This window comes from Neovison vison, chromosome 1 (genome assembly GCF_020171115.1).
Source record: "Neovison vison isolate M4711 chromosome 1, ASM_NN_V1, whole genome shotgun sequence".
Classification (NCBI taxonomy): Eukaryota; Metazoa; Chordata; class Mammalia; order Carnivora; family Mustelidae; genus Neogale; species Neogale vison.
In genome coordinates this window covers 231404322-231420160 of record NC_058091.1, presented here as the reverse complement: position 1 = coordinate 231420160, position 15839 = coordinate 231404322, and the positions used below count along the sequence as shown (strand labels likewise).

General features: G+C 37.8%; 1 protein-coding gene across 2 annotated transcripts in view; it reads right to left on the bottom strand.

The window, feature by feature from the left end:
* Nucleotides 1-15839, bottom strand: part of PLPP1 (phospholipid phosphatase 1) — a 93397-nt gene that overhangs the window by 63312 nt on the left and 14246 nt on the right. The gene's annotated exons all lie outside the window — the stretch shown is intronic.

The window sequence follows — 15839 nt, the reverse complement described above, 5'->3', positions numbered from 1 at the left end:
GTTTAAGCCACCCAGTCTATACCATAATGTCACAGCAGCCCAAAAAGACTAGGACGGATAAACACACACACACACACACACACACACACGCACACACACACACACACACACAGGCAAATTTAACCTCGCCCTCAAGAATAAACAAACACCTCTATTTTAAAAAGCAATGGAATGGGGAAGCTGGGTGATGGACACTAGGGAAGGTATGTGTTGTGGTAAGCGCTATGTATCGTCTAAGACTAATGAATCACAGACCTGTACCCCTGAAACAAATAATACATTATATGTTAATAATTTAAAAAAGGAAAAAAAGGAAATGGAATATTCTCTGCTATAAAGATTATTTTCAACAGTAATTTTGCGGGATAGTAATGGAGAGTACTGTGTCTAAGTATTATAGGAAGATGCTTCTCAAAATAAACCATTTCATGGAATAGGTATATCATTATATAAAGGATATAGAAATATTTTAACCCAAATCATAATTCTAGGAGTTTTTTTCTTAATTGAAATATTTCCATATGAGAAGTCGCTTTTTAAAAGTTCTTGCTAAACATCTTTCAGTCTTCTAATCCCACTTGTTAACTATAGTATGTCTGCTCTTAGTGCATGCCTTCTAAGATATACAGAGGAAGATAAATAAATGAATACCTTGACAGATAGATATGCTTCCTATATTCTCCTTCAATAAAGTGATAATTGAAATCTCTCCCATATTATAGTACAGACATCCGTAAAGACATGGTATTACAAAATATTCCAAAATTCCAAAAGGATAAATGGAATTACTCTCAAACACATTTTAAAGAGAAATTAATGTCAATTTTTAGTATGTAGAAGCACCAGGTTTTTCAGGTCTCTTTGCAAGGGGACTTGGCACAAAGCTGTAGAAAACCAGTTGCTGCAGTTACACCACCCTGTCCTTCAGCTTTGGGATGTTTCTCATGGCCAGAAATGCTCTTAGTCGTCTCCAAGATCAAAGCATGCAGTAAGGGACGCCTGGATGGCTCAGTCAGTTAAGCATCTGCCTTTGGCTCAGGTCACCATCCCAGGGCCCTTGGGATGGAGGCTCACAATGCGCTCTCTGCCCGGCAGGAAGCCTGCTTCTCCCTTTGCCGGCCGCTCCAATTTGTCCACATGCACTCCAGCTCGGGAGCATGTCTCTCTCTGACAAGTAAATAAAATCTTAAAACAAAAACAAATACGGTAATGCTGTATTAGCCAGTGAAGCTGCTTTCTGTGTTGCTGTACATGCATACACAGCACTGCAAACTGGAACAGAATGGATCTTGTCCCCTGATGGCAGTGTCACCCCAAAGGAATGGAGAGATCAGTAATTATCCCAGCCGGTATAATACTGAACGGTTTCAAAACAAATTCATAACAGATGCCAAGTAAAAGCACAGTGCACCCATTTAAATACGGCATGACTGAAAAAATAAAGCACATCGGAAACGTAAAGAAAAATAAGTTGAAGCAACAATTTTTAAAAAGTGCTAAATTTACCTCATGAGAAGAACAAAATAAAAATCTAGACATTATTAAAGTGATTAAATGGACTTAAGTACATACTACCTCCCCATGTTTTCTCAGAAGATCCTATTTCAGACATCTAAGTAAGTATTACGCCATCCAGGGAAATTCAAATGTCCATTCTCTTGAAAATCTCCCTTCTTATTCATTCAGACATTTCAATTCCCTATTATATTGCAACCACAGTGCCAGGAAAAAAGACTGGAAGGGGAGACAAATGAATAAGAGTTCACCAAAAAATGTTTAATAAAAGAGATAGATAGTGCTACAGGAAAGTAACAGCTATAATTACAAGCAAAAGTGAAGCTTAGAGTATTGAGACAATGCAGCAATCAGGACCCCAGCAGGAAACAGCATCCTTAAATGGAGTAATTTAAGGACCACTTAATAAAGGACTATTTACAAGATATGGAAGACGGTCAGAGTCATGGGACAGTGCAACCTCCTGAAGCTGCCACCCTTAAGCCTTAAAAGTACAAAGAGGACAGCTTCATGAGAACTGTGACCTCTGGGAAAGCAAACAACACATGAAGTGGCAGGAGAAGCCAAAAAATTAACACAGCAACCCTACTCTCCTCCTGCCAATGTTTCCCATTGTCCAAACACATCTAGAACTCAAAAGGCAAGGTCAGCCTCCTGGCACTGAGGGCAGAGTAGGCAATGATGAGAACCAGTCCACAGAAGGAAATGGAATATATCCAGAGCCACATATCAGAACAAGGTAAAACCAGTTAGGGTCTCACCATGGAATAGATAATAAATAAAAGTGGATAACTGTGGAAAGCCTCATCAATGAACTGTTTACAGAATCTGTACTAAAACTATATATTAGGAACTTTAAATTTTATTCTGTGGGTAAAGGAGACACACAATCCAATCTGTGCTTTAGCAGGGGGGAAAACTCTTGAGAAGAGCCATATAAAGGAAAAGGCAGTGTAAAGTTAGAATAGAGGGAAAGTCCAGAGCCAAGAAATACAGTGTATTTCTTGTATACGTATGAGAGATGCTGAGGTTATGAGAGAAGCAACAGCTGGAATAGAAGAAACAGATTCTAAATATATTTAGCAGAGAACTTTAGGCCATGTCTCTTGAAACATATACATGGATAGGTGTCTTTCTCTTACACAAATCTACCTACATACATTCAGTCTTCGGTATCTCTCCAGAATATATTTTCCACTTTTCCTTTGAGTAGATGACTGTTAGCATTCCTCCCACAATCCTGCTTACAATAAGCATTTTAAGGAATATTTGTTGAATAAATAAATGAACAAATGAATAAACAAGTGAGCAAAAGCCTCTGAGGCACATAAAACCTTTGTGTAACCATAAACTCAGGTTTTCAAATGTTTTAAGTAACTTGAGTCTTTTGGAAAGAAACATTTAAACAAATAAATCAAGAAAAGACCCAAAAACAAAAACAGAAAACAGATTATCAATCTGAAGTTCAAGAACATGCTAGGGAAGCGCTTCCAATTCTATGTTCTACCAACTATTTCTCAAGCATGTTTTCCACTAGGCAGGCAAAGTGTTGACAAATAAAGATAAACAGGCTGATATATCCAAGTTGACTGCTACAAGAAATTTATAGTTCTACAAATGCCTGGAATCCTGAGGGTAATGCCTGTACACAGAAAGCTTCAGATTTGGCTATTGTGGAAGCCCTTCTCCTGGCAGCACCCCTAACTCTTTCCTTAGGGAGTAAAGAAGTTGGGGCCCCAAACCAATCCTCTTTACTGCTTCCCCCAAAACAGAGGCCCACAACTTCCCTGCCAAAAAAGCATAAGGGTCAGATGTGAAAAAGAGAGAACAAAAAGTATAAAGCATTAATACTTCAAGACAGGACTTTACAAATAATTAACAATCAGCTCCAGATCCATCTTTTCCTATCCTCTTCTCTAGAACCACTAGAAACAATCAGATCTGAAAGTTAATCACAAAGCACACATTAACCTACCCACCCGTAACAGTAGTATTGGATTTCCAGTCTCAGCACCTGCCTCTAAACATCTTCAGAGTTAGCAAAGAACTTTGTTCAAGATTCCCACATAAAAATGTTATCACATACTGTACAACTCTATAGTACATACATACTGTACACTCTCAGTAAAAAGGATAAACCATAATGTGGTGTCTTATTCACCAATAAAAAATATTTGCTCTTACCAGAAATACCTAAAATAATCAACAGCCTAACTCACAACACTCTTAAATAGCCATCCTGCTGGTCTTGCAGCAATTTATAAACCCAAATCACAAAACACAAACATCCTTAGAAGAAAGGTTTCCTTTATAGTGAAAAGATTAATATTATGGTTGTGAATTTTGACTGTGAATCCTTATAGGTTTCACTACTCAAAAAATGATTAATCATCTTCCATGGCCCTTCTCATATTCCAAGAAGAAGAATAAAAACTGACATGTATTGAGCAACTATTATAGGCTACCATCATGCTAAGGCACATACAAGTGTATGTTATCTTCATATAAAGACATATTGGGGAGCCTAGGTGGTATGTGTCTGACTCTTGATTTCAGTTCAGGTCCTGATCTCAGGATTGTGGGATCGAACCCCGCATCAGGCTCTGCACTCAGCACAGTCTGCTTAAGAGTCTCTCTCCCTCTTCCTTTGCCTCGCACTCGCTTGCTCTCAAATAAATAAATATTTTTTTTAAAACTGTACTTATACTTCAGACTTACTACCATAAAATCTGGAAAAAATTTTAAAACCTAATGAATGAGTAGGGATCATATACATAGAAATATGTCCAATATATTGTTAAGTAATCAAAATAATCTATACAAACACTATATTCAGTATAATTTCACTTACATAAAACAAATTATGTGTTTGTATCTAAATTGTCATCAGAAAGCCTAGAATATATCACCAACTTTTAAGCAGTTATGTCCAGAGATGGTGTTCATACAAATCAGGAAGAAAACTGATTTCCTACTGTATATACTTCCATGTTTGAGTATTTTACAATAAAGCAAAAGGCCAAAATAATTTTGAAATTAAAAAAAATACTTTATCACAATGAAGAAGTTTTTCATTGTGTTTCCTGAAATACTATACATGCAACCTACCTGAAAAAGTCCTATCTATGGGAAATATATTGTTTGAATCCAGGACAAAGCAAAAGCCTATTTTACTCTCTTGTGTAAAACAAAAAAATAAAGCAATTAGAAATCATCCCTTCACTTTTTTTTTTTTTTTTTTTTATCCCTTCACTTTTTAACCTGTCTGACAGGATCAGAAACAAGTACACTTACAGTGAAATAATTACTTTGGGGAAGTCTGCTCTCATAATTTTTGAGAGCTATGCTTATCCATCACATATTAAGTAGATAAATCAAAACTCTATATCTAGGGGCGCCTGGGTGGCTCAGTGGGTTAAAGCCTCTGCCTTCGGCTCAGGACATGATCCTCAGGAGGGAGCCCGCTTCCTCCTCTCTCTGCCTGCCTCTCTGCCTACTTGTAATCTCTGTCAAAAAAAAAAAAAAGAATTAATTCAACTTGACATTCCTACATCTTCCCCTAATTCTCCTTCCCACCTCCGCTCTTCCCATTTGTATCCTTTTCCATCATCTCTCTTTGCTCTCTATATATAGCCTCCTTATCTGGTTATATTATAGAACTAAAGTCATTTTTAATATTAGTTATGCTAATTACAATTTTATGTTTTCTGTCCTAGTTTCAAAAGCAGGATTTCGGGGCACCTGGGAAGTTCAGTCGTTGGGCGTGTGCCTTCCGCTCAGGTCATAATCCCAGGGTCCTGGGATCCAGCCCCACATCGGGCTCCCTGCTCAGTGGGAAGCCTGCTTCTCACTCTCCCACTACCCTGCTTCTGTTCCCTCTCTCACAGTGTCTCTCTTTGTCAAATAAATTTTTAAAATATTTTTTTAAAAAAAGCAGAATTTCATTTCTCGAAGGAAAAGAGAAAACATTCGTTCAATACCTGCTATTTGCCAAGTATTTGTCTATGTATTGTCTCCAACAATTCCATGAAAGGGGGAAAAAAAGGACAATCCTCTAAAATCTGTAGATTTGAAAACTTAAAAGTCACTAAATTGTAGGTCAAGAAGAATCAAAATGAACATCATGAAATAGTTTGAAATGAACAATGAAAGTATAATAAATCAAAGCTTAGAGTATAGAGCTAAAATACTACACATAAAAATGAAGACCTTTAAGTTTATACATCAGAAAAGAGGAATTAAGCATTCAATGTAATAACTTATTTTTAAATCTCAAGAAAGTGAAAAGAATATGGATCAAATATTAATGAAGTAGAAAAAGAAGCAAAATCAGATCAATAAAACTAAATGAGTTTCTACAGGTTAATGAAATGATCACTCTTGTTAAAGGCTTAAGAAAATGAAAGAAAAACACAAATAGAGCAAATTATTAAAATGTACTACCTATATCTCTGGGCTGAATCTTACCAGAAATTCAGAAACACTAAGTAACTCACCCAAGAGTACACAGCTTGTGGGAATAGAGTAGGGCAAATAATCAATATTACACAGGTGGTAAGGAGGGAAGCCAGCATTTTAACAAAAAGTTCCTTATCTTTTTACCACATAATACCACCTCTTTTTTTAGGAAAGGAGTCTAACCACTAGGGTCTCAGTTTCCTTAGCAATGAAAGACAAAGAAGAATGACATTATCTCTTAGGTCCCTTTCAGTCAAGTCCATGATTCTATGAGTCTAAGCTGATCTGCACATATAGACAAAAGCTGACTTCCTTCGGTCAGATTGCAGGTGAAAGTGGAATTGCTTTGGATGAGCTAGGCTACATCTTAATCTACTATGTGTGAGCTGAGACATCCTGATGTCTAAGTACACTTTGCTGTAAACTACGGAAGAGAAATGTGAAACCTCAGCAAAACTTAAAACAAAAATAAACAATGAGGGAACGGCTTCTAGGAGCTCATGTTTTACCAAAAAGGGTAATGCATAAAACCTTTATGTAAGAAATATTCTCCCTTTGAAAAAAAAAGTCCAGCATGTCAATTTAACCATGTTTGTGCGTTTTTCTACATATAATATACTTGAGTCTAACAAGTAAGTCTACAGTTACATTTGTGAAATTTGCTTCTATGAACCCTTTCATTTTCCCCTTTTAGCAATCCTAGGTTAAAAGTAAACAAAAATTTTTTGGCTCTTTACTATTTTGTGCTACCTGAGCAGTTTTTAGAAAATTGCATTCATTCCAAACTTAAGGAATGTTCTTTATTTGGTGTCCAATTCAGTTTGAACAAAATACATTTGTGGGGGTGTACAGTATTTTTCTTGCTTTCTTTGGAAACAGGTATTATATATTCTCTACAGAATCACTGGAGAAATCCTCCTGTTGACAAGAATTATGTGTTATTTCTGAATAGAGTTTTCTTCTCATCCTTTATAAAGGATCATTAGGTGTCCAAAAGTAAAGAGAATCACTCAAAAATTTTCCAGCTTAACAAATTAAACTAGTAAGTTTGTAGGTAAGAGCGATGGTTTCCTTTACAGATTCAGTGCACTCCTAATTAATCTGCCTCTTCATCTGACACAAATGTTTCACATCTAGTACACAGCTGGACACTCACATCTGACACTCACGAGAGAATGAAGACTAAAGATAAATACCAGAAATGATCAATTATAAAGAGGACAGGCCATGAGATTTTATTTAGATCACTCAGAGAAAGTGACAACGGCCATAATCTAGGAAAGAAAACACAAAGTCAACAAAGCCAACTAATAAGGAATGGAACTTTCAGGAAAATAGGATGAGAATGTGAAGAAAAAGATAATGTCAGGGAAAATAAAGGAGCATTTTTAAAAAATTACCAGTAACAGGAGCTACTTTTTACTTAACTCTCACCCTATATCCTGACAGAATTCTAGGTATTGCAGCTTTGTAATCCCTCAATAACTTGAAAAGGCAGATATTATTACAACATTTTGAGGATGAAGAAACCTGCCCAAGGCCACATAGTTGTAGAATCATTGATTAGGATCTGAACCCAGGCCAATGAGGCCATGAGCCCACTGAGTTCATTTGGTCTTAACAAATGCCACTTACAAGGAAGCTGAGCAGAAAAAGAATAGACAAGAGTTCACTGATAGAAGGACTACAGCACCTGAACTGAGAATAGAAAGACTGATGAGATTTAAGGAGTGAAGACTAAGCGTGTAGAGGTGATAAGGGCACCTGGCAGCTCAGTCAGTTAAGCGAGAAAGGCCTTAACGATGTAAAGCTACAACCAAAATAGATGGAGGAAATGAAAGCATAGGTAGACAACCAAGACCATCAAGAACAGGTTAGCTAGCATTTTTTACAAAAAAAAATTATAAGCTTCCTATTTCATTTGTATTGCTATGCAATGTAGTCAGGACACAAGTCCTCTTTGGGGAAGTCACATCCAGTTACTAGAACCGACTTGACCCTTTTTCCCTGTTCCCATGCTCCCCCTGGCCCTTTGGCCCTGATGGAAAAGCGTGGCAAAGAATCTAGTGAACTAAAACAGTGTGTGTACCTCTGTGCGTTTGGCACCATACTGAATATTTAACATTAACTTTCACTTCATCCTCATAATACTAGAATAGAAGCTGCATTAGGAAAGAATTTTTTTGTTTTGTTCGCTGATCTATCCCAAGCACCTAAGTCAGTACTTAAAAGAGGGCAGGCCCTCAACAAGTATTTGATGAATGCACAAAGTCACCTTGTAAAACAGGTATTATTATCCCCATTTTGAAGATGAGAGGATGACTCAGAAAGGATAAGTAACTTAATTAAAGTCATAGATATAATAAGGGTGAAATTAAAAATATTTAACAACTAGTGCTGCACCAACACTGGCCACTCAGAACAGACACCAGCTGGTGCTGGAAAAGCTGGGCTCTGCTTCAACCTTTCAGTTGAGGATCTTAGAGAGGTCCACAGCAGGGTGGTTGTGGGCTGGAGAAAGGAAAACTCAGATATGTACTACTGGCTATCAGCTGTGATAATATGTGGTACATCCAGGTTTCAAACATGTACTTATTTAACTCTAAATCCTTCTAAATAAAGTGGGAAACAGGGGCACCTGGGTGGCACAATCGGTTAAGCATCTGACTCGAGGTTTTGGCTCAGGTTGTGATCCTGTATCTTAAGATCAAATCCTGCATCAGGCTCCATGCTCATCATAGAATCTTCTTGAGATTCTCTCTCTCCCTCTTCCTCTGTCCCTCTTGCTCATAATCCCTCTCTAATATAAATCTTTTTTAAAAAACTGAAGTGGGAAACAGTACCATTTGCTAAAAAAATCAGAGACCAAAGGATAAATGGAAGTTTTCATAGAGAGAAAAACATCAAAACAACTGTCATGGAATAAAGAGACTAACACACTCAAAAACTGCAATGGGAAATGGAATTAGAAATGCATTAAAGATTGATCACTGAGCTCAATCTGTTGCCAGACAACACACACACTCACACAATGATTCAACTCAAGTAAGGCACTGAGAAATAACAGAAATATGAAAGGGCAAAGTGAAACTATACTGTGAGGATGTTCTGTCCCAGGTAAATATCATGGATATGTCTCAATAAAAAATAAAAAACCAACACTGGCTCTTGAGCAAGAAAGGGCTTGGTGAAAACTGTACTGCAGAAGGATGAGTTTGTGTAAGATAGAGGTGGAAGAGTGGAAAGAGCCCTGCACCAGGTAGGAGGGGTCGGCAGCACTGTGTTTGGATGTGATTCACAGAGACGGTACGTGAAGTATCCGGGGCAAGAGTTCAAGAAACAGAGCAACCTCGGGCTTTTACAAACACCTGCACTCTGGTCACCGGCTTGAACTGACCACAACATCTCTGTGGCTGATGGTTTTACTATAAAAAGTACTTAAGTATCTTGCTGGGTTTTTTTTCATTTTGTATTTAAGTTGGGACAAAGGGGAGAAAAGGAGGTTTCATAAGTGACATTTACCAAAGAAGGATTTTACTTTTTGTACTTTTCTGTCAATAATGACCTACAATACACTCAACCTTGCAGTTTCTTAGTTCATCAAGACACACAAAATAAATTTGTGTATATATTTAAACAGATGTTTTTGAAAAAAGAAATCCAGGACTATAATGGCAGGTTATTTTAATATGGACTCAGATTGCTACATGCATGCGTGCACACACACACACAGCCTATTTATTCATACACCAACAAAAATAGAAAGGAAGAAATTGGTCACCTGTTGTTCCCTGCCCAAAAGACACACAGTGCCAACTGGCCAGGAACATATATTCCTTCCACCCTCTCATGGTAACAGCTGTTCCCTTTCTTTTTCAAGATGGCAAAGGTCACAGTAGCACACTTTCCTTGCAGATTTCTACGTACAAAAGGCAAGGAGATGGCTGACGTAATAGGGTGTGGGAGAGACAGCTAATTTTCTTCTATTTTAATTTCTCCTCTGTGCACTTATCAGCAATCTATTTTGGGCTTCTTTGATATTTGAAGCTGTAACTATAATCATTTCTCAGCCAAAAAAAAAAAATTCTGTTTATGTGAGACTGGAATTTGGAATGATAAAAGCATTTTAAGAGTTCAAGGTCAAAAACTGTAGCAAAATTGTACAGTAACATTTACATCATTAGTGGTTGCCTAATTAGAAATGCATTATGCTAAGTGAAGAAGTCAGACTCAAAAGGCTACATACTGCCTGATTTCATTTATATTACTTCATGGGATAGAGAACCAATCAGTGGTTGCCAGAGATATAGGATGTGGAAGGATGTGACTACAAAAGAACAGCATGTGGGAATATATTTGGGGTAACAGATCAGTTCTGTATCTTGTATAGTAGTTACATGACTCTAAAGTATAAATTGTCTAAGTTCATAGAACTGTATGTCAAAAGAGTGAATTTCACTCTTGACTTAAGCCTCATTTCACATTGCTCTATTTCCCATATCTGTTCCAAACCTCTTGCCACACTCTACACAATGACCCCACCTTCCACCTAGCTAACATCTACTTGCTACTCTAGCTTCTATTTAGCTACTCCTGACATCTTTCCTTTGATGTGGCACGGTAAGGTCCTGCATAGAGTTGGGACTTCCCCACCTAACTTGAGTTTACTTCTGGCATTCTGCCAGTTACTAAACTTAAGGGAGCATGGGCAAATTACTTACCTATCTGAGTTGGATTTCCTCATATGGAGAATGCAAAAAAAATACTGTTTATATACCTTCCATAACAGTTGTAAACTAAGAGCCAAGTAATGTGCCTAACATAACACAAAGCACATTAAGAGAGCTTAAATGGTACTTATTCCCTATTTTTTCCCTCTGCCTATTGTGTCTAATGAAAAAGTACCAAACTTGGAAGATCTAGCAACACATACACAAGAAGCTTTCATCAAATTATCAACTAAATTACTTTAGATAGCTTTCTTCAAAGGCTTGTCAATGGCCAACAAATTTCAGAAAACAACCTAGGATAGTGAATCAAAGGAAAGATTCTTCTTTGAAGAGGTTCCTCTTTGAAAAGTTTACTTAGTCATTAAAGAAATTATGACCTATAGGGTTCTATCTAGGTATAATTTAAGCTTTTAAAACCAAAAGTCATGTATCCAGTTGAGAACACCTAGTTAAGCTACTTCTCTGAATATAAAATGAGTCTTCCAGTTGCAGCTTTGCTTAACCAAGTCTCTCTTACTGTAGTTGGTCAAGAGATAACTTCTCCCACACAGTGGGAAGGCCTATATTCCAAAGAGTAACAACCGTGAAGGGCCCCTGGGTGGCTCAGTTGGTTAAGTATCTGCCTTCAGCTCAGGTCATGATCCCAAGGTCCCGGGATGGAGCCTCAAGTTGGGCTCTGTCTGCTCAGTAGGGAGTCTGCTTCCCCCCACCCCCACCTGCCTCTCTGCCTACTTGTGATCACACTCTGTCAAATAAACAAACAAAATCTTTAAAAAAAAATAACAAACGTGTGTTTACTATTATACTGTTTCTTGAATAAAGCTGGCAAACTGATACCTTTTTAAAATTTCTAGAACAGTCATCTTCTAGAAAAATGTATGCATAACTGCCTCTTAAGAGGCAGCCAACTGGTGGTTGGGGGCAGATTTAAAAACCTTTCAGGAGATTGCTTTAGTAACAAAGGAAATCAGAATTATTTGATTCCACCATTTTGGTACAAACTTTGTTATCTCAGTGCTCAAAATATGAGTAGGAAATAACTCAGGAGTCAAAATTACAAATCAAAAATTTTCAATAGCCTACTAAATAAAATCCAGACCTGAAACCACAAATGCATTTGACAGTTCATGTACCCCTCCCAATAAAAAATATACTGTATAATATAAACCTTAGAAGTATTATGTAGATCCATCATGTCTACTCTGAAATTATGCCAACTGGCCAGGGTCCAAAACTAAAATAAAATTATACTAAGATGAGTCTCAAAAGAAAAACATAAAAATATTTACTTTGGCACATTGAAATTAGTAAGTTTTAACGTACACACACACACACACACACACACACTCACACACACTCACACACACATTTTTTTAAAGGCACACAAGCCAAAAAAGTTGGTAAAATTCCTTTTTTAATGGTTATGATTATTGCAGTAGCAAATCATACATCCGTTTTCCCAAAAATATTTGTTTGTACTACTCAAGTTATTTTACACAGAAGATAAGCTGAAGAAGCAAGGATTCCCACCAATTATTACTTCAAGGCAAACATACAATGATGAAACTACACAATGAACATCAGCTACCTGGGAAGAAAAAAGACAGGCAGGCATTAGTTAATTAAGTGCTTGTTAAGTACCAGGTGCTTTATTTGTAAAGATTCTCACTTATTCCTAACAAATCTATTACACAGACCAAATTCTCTCCATCACACAAGGGAAGAAACTGAAGCTCAGCAGGATGAAATAACCATCTGTGTGACCCAAATGAAGAATACATAGCAAAGCAGATTTCTGAAACCAAGTCTGCCAGGCTCCACATCCCAAACTCCACCATACTTGGTAACATTTATTTGGAAAACAAAGGTATGAAGTAATCTATTGTTCTCAGCAAAGAGGATTCTTCAAGAGGAGTTTAAGTATTCATATACAGGACCATTTATATACAAATGGTATTCCTAGGGGTTCATGGCTGGCTCAGTAGATACAGAATGCGATTCTTTTTTTTTTTTTTTTTAAGATTTTATTTATTTATTTGACAGACAGAGATCACATGTAGACAGAGAGGCAGAGAGAGAGGAGGAAGCAGGCTCCATGCTGAGCAGAAAGTCTGATGTGGGGCTCGATCCCAGGACCCTGAGATCATGACCCGAGCTGAAGGCAGAGGCTTTAACCCACTGAGCCACCCAAGCGCCCCACAGAATGCGATTCTTGATCATGAGTTCAATGTACCATATTGGGTATAAAAACACACATATACATGGGAGTTTGTGTTTTGTTTTTTTTTTTAATAAAATGTATTCCTATACCTGACAAGATTATTCTTGCCCCATCTGGCATATCATAGGTAACCATGAGAACCTATTATTTTAGGCCATTAGTATGTCAGCTGATAGCCCTAACTGATCTGCTCACATTCTCAGAAATGATTCTGCTGGCCTGTGCTTGGAATCTTCTCTACTATATTCTCCTTTCTCAGTCCAACATTTTTTTTTTAAGATTTTTATTTTTTTTAAATTTGTCAGAGAGAGAGAGAAAGTGAGGGAAAGAGAGCACAAGCAGCGGGAAGGGAGCAGAGGGAGAGGGAGAAGCAGGCTCCCCACCGAGCAAGCCTGAGGCAGGGCTGGATCCCAAGATCCTGGGATCATGACCAGAGCTGAAGGCAGATGCTTAACTGACAACCAGACATCCCCCCAACATTTTAAAGTAATTACCAATACCCGCAATTTCCATTTTTTCACCTAATACCCACTTTTCAGAGCACTCCAATATGGAAATTGCTTTCTTACATGAGATTATCAATGACCTTTTTGTAACAAAATCCAATAGACACTTCTCAGACTTTATCTTACTGGACCTTTCAAGAGAATGCAGACATTGTTACCACTCTCTCCTTGGGGCACTCTCTTCACTTGGCTTTCCAGAAACATTCTCCTAGCTTTTAGTGTTCCCTCTCATTCTTGATGTTCTTCATTTTTTTCAACAATCTGAAAGTCTAGTGTTTCTCAAAACTTCATCTTAAACCTTCTCTCCTCACTTTGTAACTCCCATTTGGGATTTCACCAATCCTCATAACTTCAATAACCATTAATATATCAGTGACTCCCTCTCAAAAGTCAGACCATTCCTCTGAGCTCTAGACCCATTTATGCAAACAAGGACTTGACATTTCCCCTTCAAAATCTCAAAGGCACCTTAAACATAAACCAGAACTGGGGCACCTGGGTGGCTCAATCAGTTAAGCATCTGTCTTCGGCTCAGGTCATGATCCCAGAGTCCTGAGATCAAGCCCTGCATTCTCCCTCTCCTCTTTTCTTCTCGCTCTTGTTCTCTGTTGCTATGTTTGTCTCTCCCTCTCTCTCAAATAAATAAATTTTTTAAAAAAATTATCTCTTCCAGAGCCCTCTTCCTATCTCAGATCAGGTTCTCTCCTAGTGCTCCCCAGCTCAATACTGGCAGGAATCAACATCAATCCATTAAACAAGCCAGAACCTTCAGAACTATCCTCACTATCTCCAACTTCCCACAACCAATATGCCACCAAAATCTTTTAATTTTACCTCCCAGAATTCTCAGATCCATCCACCTTTCTCCATCACCACCATTACCTCTTTAGTCTCACTACCATGATCTCACTTGGACTATTTCAACAGGCTTCTTTAAAAATTTTTATTTATTTATTTATTAACATATGATGTATTATTTGTTTGAGGGGTACAGGTCTGTGAATCATCAGTCTTACACAATTCACAGCACTCACCATAGTACATACCCTCCCAATGTCTATCACCCAGCCACCCCATATCTCCCATCCCCCTCCCCTCCAGCAACCCTCAGTTTGTTTCCTAAGATTAAGAGTTTCTTATGGTTTGTCTCCCTCTCCAGTCCCATTTTGTTTCACTTTTCCCTCCCTTTTCCCCATGACCCCACCGCCCCGCCTCTCAATTCCTCTCCCTAAATCCATCCTTTTCCAGCCTTCATCCATCTATTATTCTAACCTATAGCCAAACTCATCATTTTAAAAAGCTACCTCACATTCTCCTATTCAAAACTCTTTTTATAAGCCCTCATAATACCCATCTCTCTCCTTTATAGCACGTAACTGATTCATTTTTGTATTTATTTGTGTGATTCCATGAATCTCCTCTGCTTAAGAGTGTGGCATCTTAAGCATCTGCCTTCGGCTCAGGTCATGATCCCAGGGTCCTGGGATCCAGCGCCAAGTCAGAGTCAGGCTCCCTGCTCAGAAGTGAGTTTGTTTCTCCTGGTCCCTCTGCCCTTCTCCCTGCTAGTATGCTCTCTCTCTCAAATAAATAATATCTTTAAAAAAAAAAAAAGTGTGGCACACAACATGTGAGACAAATACTTGTGGAATAAACAAATGCCTACTATGTAACGCACATAAGCCAAAGAGAATATACCGATAAAGACCCAGTCCTTTTCAGATAAAGAAACTGAATCTGTGAATGTTGGTGATTTATCTTAATTAGAGGTGAAAGAACTGGAATTCAAACTCAGACCTGTAGGTTTCCAGTGTCCACACACTTAACTTTTTATGCATCCCATAAATACAAAAGAATTCTCTAAAAACTTTTTTTTTAAACATCCTTTTTTTTTTTTTTTTAGATTTTTTATTTCATTTATTTGAGAGAGACAGTGAGAGAGAGAATGAGCGAGGAGACGGTCAGAGAGCGAAGCAGACTCCCCATGGAGCTGGGAGCCTGATGTGGGACTCGATCCCGGGACTCCAGGATCACGCCCTGAGCCGGAGGCAGCTGTCCAACCAACTGCGCCACCCAGGCGTCCCTCTCTAAAAACTTTTATACATTAGTAAAAATAAATGGAGATTATTTCATATCTTGGTAAAAAAAAATTTTTAAGTTCTGTTGAAATTACAAAGTAAACCATTCTAACCTCTTTAAAATGGAATAACAGTCTGTTTCCCTCTTATTTTGCCCAATAGTACTTTGCATAGATAAGATGAATACATAGATATGATTCACACCCTTTATTATAATAAATATTAATATGTCTGTAAGTCATATTACATAAACACCTTCTCCTGAATTATATTTAGATAACTCACTGAAATATGCCTATGGCTAGCCCCTGTATGAACTGTAAGAATTCATTAT